This window comes from Cervus canadensis, chromosome 1 (assembly GCF_019320065.1).
Source record: "Cervus canadensis isolate Bull #8, Minnesota chromosome 1, ASM1932006v1, whole genome shotgun sequence".
NCBI lineage: Eukaryota > Metazoa > Chordata > Mammalia > Artiodactyla > Cervidae > Cervus > Cervus canadensis.
In genome coordinates this window covers 5107454-5115390 of record NC_057386.1, presented here as the reverse complement: position 1 = coordinate 5115390, position 7937 = coordinate 5107454, and the positions used below count along the sequence as shown (strand labels likewise).

The 7937-nt window shown below is 50.1% G+C and overlaps 1 protein-coding gene across 1 annotated transcript in view; it reads left to right on the top strand.

Moving 5' to 3' along the window:
- The window catches only part of SLC39A11 (solute carrier family 39 member 11), a 365940-nt gene that overhangs the window by 643 nt on the left and 357360 nt on the right, over window positions 1-7937 (top strand). The window lies entirely within an intron of this gene.

The following is a 7937-nucleotide window of genomic DNA, read 5'->3' as shown; positions in this document are numbered from 1 at the left end:
GGCCGCGCCGCCCAGCCGCCATCTTGATTGAGGGCGGAAGCGCTTCCGCCCGGTTGGGTGGGGGGCGGGGCCGGGCTTGTTCGGCGCGGCCAAGGGGCGGAGCCAGTGATGGGCGGCACTGTTTTTAAACTGGTTTTTTTAAAGTGGTTGGGCGGCACTTTTTTTAAAGGGAGCCTGCGTGGTTGTTGGGTCGCTGAGCCGGCAGGTGTGTTGGGGCGCAGCCTCACTCGGTTTTGAAACCTCTCCTAGCGCTGGTGCAGCGTTTCCCCATCGCGGTTACTTTTCAAGCGCCGGCGGTCTGATTGTTACCCCTCCTCGGGATGTTCGGGTCCCCTCGCCAGGCCCCTCGCGGCGGCGCCGGATTACGGTCTTTCCCCTGTGAGGGCTCGATGGCACTCTTGGCCCGTCCCCTTCCCCTGGGTCGGCCCCCTTCTCTTCCGGGCCCCCGGCCGCCTCCGTGTCCGGGTCGGGCTGGGAGCCGGGTGGGCGCAAAGAGCTGACCGCTGGACCCCCATCCCTGGCTCTCAGCCTGCAGCCTTCTGGGGCGTCCTTGTTGTTCGTTGTTTCCTCTGGTCATCCACCGAACGCGATGTTAGGAAGAGGGACCTGGGAGTCCGTTTTCGTTCATTGGAAAGTAACCTCACATGCCCTGGACGCGGCCGGAGCGCAGGGGTGTGCGCGCGCTCCTTTGCTTCTGGTTTTCATGTGTCGTTGGTTATTTCTTTGGGGTTTTTGGTTTTGGTTTCAAACCAGTGTTGTACCATCAAAGATGTTTCCCCTGATAGAACCTTACATTGGCACCAGTGCGGCGAGGAGAGTAGTGCGCAGTGAGGAAAAGACTCAAATGCCTGAGAAAACAATGCCTGGGAGGAGGGGTGGGAAGGACGCCTAACTGATAATGAAACTTGGAGAGTATGGCCTGTTTCTTCTAAGTGTTTCCAAGACCCTTCATTTACCAAGAAAAAAAAAAATTGGAGATTTCATATGCACATTAATGCAGAGAGAACGATACTGGTGTGTCCACCAGCCGGGTCTCAGTCATGGTCAGCCTCATGAATGCCCCAACCCCACATCCTCTTCCACCATCTCTATGGTTTTGACACAAATCCCAGGCGTCAGAAAATTTCAATCTGACAATGGAACCATTCATTTGTAGTGCTCTACCTGGAGGAGGAAATGGCAACCCACTCCAATATTCTTGCCTGGAGAATCTCATGGACAGGGGAGCCTGGCGGGATACAGTCCATGGGGTCGCAGAGTCGGGACACGACTTAGCAACTACACAGAGATAGTATTCTAGTTTACCTCACCATAGCCCTGCAACCTAGGGGATTTGACAGGTGGGCAACCTTGGACCCAGAGAGGTGAATGGATTTACATGGTGTAACTGTCAAAGGCCATCCACAAAATGATCCCATGTACACTTCAGCCCTACAAAGGAGATAGGAATAATTATTCTATGTATGACAAAAACCCCAGAGCAGCTTATTTATTCCTGCCTGAGTCACATAGTTAATCAGAGACAGTTAATCAGTCACAGAGTTAATCAGTCACAGCACTGAGACCTAGACTTTTGGATTTCTTTTCTACTTTCTCTCACAACTTCCCACAAACTCAAGGCACTTCCTGGTGGCAGATCTGCCCTTTGCTGTTACTGCGACCCCATTAGGTAGGGACGCTTGATGGTGTTTAGCTTCCCATCGCCTGCAGGGTCTGTCTTCTCTGAGAGACCGCTGTACTGAAACATTGCTCTGTTCCACTCACAGCTGAGCTGGGATGGGCCGATCAGACACACCCCACCTAGGACTTCAGATGGAGAGGAGCAGGGAGACTTCATTTTGGCGGTGACAGAGGTACCCCCTACAACACCCACTCTCCAGGGGCAGCAGAGACACTGAGTCCAGCTGTAGCATCCAGCTGCCGGTGACAGCCAGGGGTGACCTCCCCAGTATCTTGTGTTTCAACCGGGTTCCGAAGGTTCACTTTCCTTGGTTCCTGTCTCTTAGCTGAGCAGGGTTCCCCAGCTTCCCCAAGGATTCTATGGGCAGTCCAGTATCTTATTGATGCATTTCATTTCAAAATCAAAACACTTGCAGTTGCTTGCCCTAGAGACTCTTAACTGACCTATACCCCCTGAGTTTCTGGCTCCACGAATGAGAGTTTGGAAGAGCAAGCGGGAGGAACTCAGCGATCACCTTGGGTGCGGGGGCCTCGGGGTTCGCATGGGGTCGGGGGCTGGCCCTGGCGCTCACAGCTGTCATTTCAGGTAGAGAAAGGGCAGGCTCCTCCGCTGACATTGCAGCAGAGTGTGTTCCGACGGCAGGGCTTTCTGCACGCTTCCCCAGCCAAGTTCACCGGCTGCCCTGAAGATGCCACTGTTGCTCTTCTGCTTGCGGATCCGAGTGCCTAACAGAGGCTGTCACCAAACGGGCTTCTTGCCTGAACGCTGTGGGACTCGGCGGCGGGGGCGCGGCGGGAGGGAGGGGGCGGGGTGGGGATGCGCTGTGGAAACTGCGTGTTGGACTAACTCTTCACTCTCCATGGCCCCTTTCCCAGCCCCTCTGCATGGATGTGGCAGTGAGGCTTTCTTCTTCCCCCGCCTCCTGCTCCGTGGCTCCAGCAAAACCAGGATGTGGGCAAGGAGTTCAGCTCCAGCAGCAGGGCAAGGCACTGGGCTGGGAGCCAGGGCTGAGATGTGAAATAGTCCCTTTTTTTTTGTTCGAGGAAGCACACAAGTAGAAAGTACCTCCTCATTTTATTGCCATCTTTTTTTTTTTTAAACTTACTGTTTTATACTAGAATAGAGCCAATTAGCAGTGTTGTGATAGTTTCGGGCGCATAGCTGAGTGACTCAGCCATACATACCCAGGTATCCATTCTCCCCCAAACTCCCCTCCCATCCAGGCTGCTCCGTAACAGAGCGGAGTTCCCTGTGCTACACAGTAGGTTATCTGTTTCAAATACAGCAGTGTGTACATGTCCGCCCCGAACTCCCTACCTATCCCTTCCCCCAGCCTCCTCCCCCAACCATAAGTTCATTCTCTAAGTCTCTGAGTCTGTTTCTGGATCCTCAATAAGTTTATTTGTACCATTTCATCTTAGATTCCACATATAAGGGACTTCCTATGACATTTCTCCTTCTCTGTCTGACTTCCCTCACTATTTTGCCATCTTTTAATTTTATTTAGAGATGACTGCATGTGTGTGTGTGTGTGTGTGTCTTCTGACAACTCTTATTTTTGTTGTTAACTTAAAAAAATGTATTTATTCATTTTTGGTTGCCCTGGGTCTCTGGGTCTTGGCTGCTGCGCGTGGGCTTTCCCTAGCTGGGCCGAGTGGAGGCTCCTCCTTGCGGCGTGTGGTTCCCCGCTGCAGCGGCCTCTCGTCTTGTGGAGCGTGGGCTCAGTAGTTGTGGTGCCCCTGCTGACTTGCTCCCCGGCATGTGGAATCTTCCCGGACCTGGGATCAAACCCGTGACCCCTGCGTTGGCAGGCGTAGTGTGGCAACTCTTGATGACAAATTTTCCTCCTTTCTCCTTAAATCTTTTGGGGTAGAATTTTAAGCATCCGGTGTTTTAAGTTCAAGAGGTGACATTTAGCTCACCCTGGGCTCCTGAAATCAAACCTAGCATTCTGCCGACGATAATAGCTGTCATTTCAAGCACCACTTCAGCACTTTGCATGTATTATATTTAATTCTCACAATACTTCTGCAGCATAGCTCGTCTTCCACTCATCTGACGGTAAAACAGGGTCTCATCAGGAGCGAGGCACCTATCCGAGATGACACAGGCAGTCGGCGGCTGAGTCAGTCTTCAGATCTCAGTTAGTCTGACTCTGCAGTCCTTGATCTTTGTCACATTACTAGCTTCAAAGAAAATTTCAGAACATCAAAAGCCAGAAGAACCAGACAATTCCGAAGCAAAATTCAGACGGCGCTGGCACCGCCTCCTGCCCTTTGCCCGGCAGTGCGGATCTGCAGGTTCAGGCAGTCGCGGGCCCGGGCTGGAGTGGCGTCCAGTGATGCGGGAGCCGGTGACCCCCGGGGCGGCCGTGCCCGGGAGCCCAGTCATCTGCGTGCTGGAGGACTGTGTTTGAAAACCGGGAACATGTTCTGACATTTTCCCTTTCTCTGGGCCCATCAGCACTCTTATCTCACTCAGAACATTGAGGGGGCAGGTTTCTCCTCCCTTTTAAATAGAAATATAGCAAGCCAGCCAGCATCATGCCTAAAATAGAAGGGTTTTTAAAAACCGACTTTTGCAGATCCCACATGTTCTCCTTCATTTATGCATTGTGTGGTCTTGCATCTGGCCCTTGGCTCCCCGATGAAAGGATTCAATAAATGTTTGCAGAATGAGTGCGTAGCGTCCTACCTATATGTCGCATGGTCACGAAGTGTCTACCCAGAGGCAGCGTTGGAAAAGGCAAAAGGGTTTTCTGTCATCAGTCACCTCGTAGCTGAAATACTAAAGGCAGTAAGACAGTTCTGACCTGTATCACATCCACTTCAATGCCTTATTTCAGTACCTCTTCTTTTTTTTTTTTATAAGATTTTTTTGATGTAGACCAAAGTCTTTATTGAATTGATTGTAATATTGCTTCTGTTTTTAAAAAATATTTGTTTCTTTCGGCCGCTCAGGTGTTGGCTGTGGCACGTGGGCTCACCAGTTGTGGTGCCCAGTGGTATATGGGATCCTAGTTCCCCGACCAGGGATCAAACCCGAGTCCCCTGCATTGCACGCTGCAGTCCTAACCAGTGGACCACCAGGAAAGTCCCTGTCTCTGTTTTATGTTTTGTTTTATTGGCTGCCAGGCATGCCTGATCTTAGCTCCCCGACCAGGGATCGAACCCACACCCCTTAGAATGGAAGGTGAAGTCTCAATCACTGGACCGCCAGGGATGTCCCAATACCTCTTCTTTTATGGAAGGTGGCTGCCTTTTTGGCACGTCCGTGTTCAGTCTGAAAGGGGAGACTGCTGAATCTTAGGTCTGTCTGTCCACAGATGATGCTGGAGGAAAGGCTATTGTTCTCTTGCACATTTAGGATGGAATGGAGGCTGAGCACACCAGAGAAGAGATGATAAATGGAAGAGACAAACTAACCAAGGAAAATTAAAATAAGACATTTAACTCGGGATAAGGTAGGAGAAGGGCTTCCCGAGTGGCTCAGTGGTAAAGAATTCACCTGCCATTGCAGGAGATGTGGGTTCCATCCCTGGATTGAGAAGACCCCCTGGAGGAGGAAATGGCAACCCACTCCAGTATCCTTGCCTGGAGAATCCCCATGGCCAGAAAAACCTGGAGGGCTGCAGTCCATGGGACAGCAAAAGAGTTGGACATGACTTTGTGACTAAACAATAACAACAAAGCTAGGAGAAATGGAAAAGAAGAAAGCAAGAAGGTAGAAGGAAAAAAAAAAAGAGGACTCTGACAACAAATGAATGGATAGCAAAGAAAAGAAAGGGAAATTTGTTCTGGTAAAGGATCGATCGTATGGATCAAAGGAGTGTCTGGGGAGGGACAGAAGATCCAGTCACGAACCACTTTCTGGTGTGATTGAGACATTGGGCGTTTGCCCTTGGCTGACATGCTAGTAGGGTGAGAATGCCTCCCACAGTCGTCTTAACGTCTCTGTGTCAATGTTTATCAGCCTGTGTCAACTGGAGATGACATTTGTCATGGGAGGGATGGTTATTTGACTTCACTGTTTGCAGATACCGGAGACCCTGCCTTCAACAAATAGCCAGGCAGGCATCCCATTTGATGAAGAGAGCCTGGACGTCTGACTCCACACGAACTCAGCACCTTCACTAGAAAAGGAGATAGCCAAAATCCCACTGCAGACATTAGTTTGGACCCTTAATTAGTGTGTATTTGAGCGCCTGCCATGTTAACTAGCTCTGTTGATGCAATGGAGGATCAAAGAGATATTTGACGAACAATCAATGATCCTGTAACAATCTCTCACTTCTCTTTTTTAAACTTTTAATTTTGTATTGGGGTAAAGCCCGTTAACAATGTTGTGACCGTTTCAGGTGGGCAGCGAAGGGACTCAACCATTCATATACATGTATCCATTCTCCCCCAAACTCCCCTCCCATCCAGGCTGCCCCATAACATTGAGCAGAGTTCCCTGGGCTGTACACTAGGTCCTTGTTGGTTATCCATTTTATTTTTTACTTATTTTCTTTTTAAAATGTATTTGTTTTAATTGGAGGATAATTATGATATTGTGATGGTTTTTGCCATACATCAGCCAACATGAATCAGCCACAGATGTGTGTCCCCCCCATGCTGAACCCCCTCTCACCTCCCTCCCAACCCTTACCCATTTTAAATATAGCAGTGTGCACGTGTCTCTCCCAGACTCCCTAACTGTCCCTTCCCCACATTCTTACCCCCTCCTCCCCGGAAACCAGAAGTTCTTTCTCTAAGTCTGTCTCACTTCTTTTCAAGTGTCCCGCACTGTCTTTCCCTTGCTCCACTGTTCCACCCTGGCTGATGAGCTTTCTCACATGTGTGGAGAAGATGAAAGTAATCAGGAAGGTCCTCGAGTTAAGTCCCCTAAATCTAACTCTGGATCTCCCCACTCACACCTCTCAAGGACCTCACTCTCCTCTCTCCTCCATAGTTTTCTCCTTCTCAGCGGGATGGTTTCCATCATCTCAAAAATACCCCTAGCGTCTCCCGTCTTATAAAAATGCCCCTTTGTCTTGCAGTCTGCTTCCAGCGCGCCCACCTCTCCACCCATGACAATGAAGTGTTTTGACCTTTGGTAATTGCTGCCTCCACAGGATGCCCCCAGTTCTCTTCTCCAACCCCATCCGTTAGGACTCCTTGCATCATCCTCGCATCCACTGAAAGACCGCCCTCCCCATCTTGTCTGTTTCAGTTCCTGCAGGCACTTCATTTCTGGACCTTTCAGCAGCCTTCAGCATGGCTGACCCACCCCTTATTGACACAGTTGCCTTTTTTTTAATTGGAGGATAATTGCTTTACAATATTGTGTTAGTGGCTGCCATACGTCAATATGAATCAGCCATGCGTATACACATGTCCCCTCCCTCTTAAACCTCCCTTCCACCTCCCTCCCCATCCCACCCCTCCAGGTTGTCCCGCAGTACTGGGTTTGACCTCTCTGCATCCTGCAGCAAATTCTGCAGCACTGTTTACACTAGCTATAACATGGAAGCAACCTAGATGTTCACTGACAGATGAATGGCTAAAGAAGTCATACATATATACAGCAGAGTATTACTCAACCATAAAAAGGAATGCGTTTGAGTCAGTTCTGATGAGGTGGGTGAGCCTAGAGCCTGTTACACACAGTTGCCTTTTGACCTCTGTCAAGACAGCCTCTTCCATCGCTAGGCACGTCTCCATCACTCTTGCTGGCTCTTCTTCCTTTGCATAACTTTATAGTGTTGTAGGGGCCCAGGCTCAAGCCTTAGCGCCGGTCCCTTCTCAGTCTGCAATCCCTGACTAGGTGACTCCACCTTGCCCAGTCCCCTAAAGACTCAGAGGGTTGCTCCACGGGTTCGAGTGGAGATTCTGATGGCAGCGCAAGTGTGGAGAAGGGGAAAGGTGTTTGCAGATAACTCCTGCATTTGTTCCTCCAGCCCAGGGCTCCTGGATTATACATCTAGCCACCTCCTTAGACTCTTCACTTGGCTGTCTAAGAGACATCTCAAGCCCAATACGTCCAAAGTAATCATTGTCTTCCTGCCACCCTTCCTATTCTCTTCTCCGAGCCAATCCTATCTCAGAAAATGGCACCACTGAGTTATTCATGCCAAAACCCCAGGAATAATCCTCCATGCTTCTCTCTGTCCATACCCGATCCATTTTCTAATCCTGTAGACTCTTCCTCCAAAATAGGGGTTGAGGAGCTTTGGCTGTGAAGTCAGAGAGTTAATGGGCTTTGCAGGCCCTGT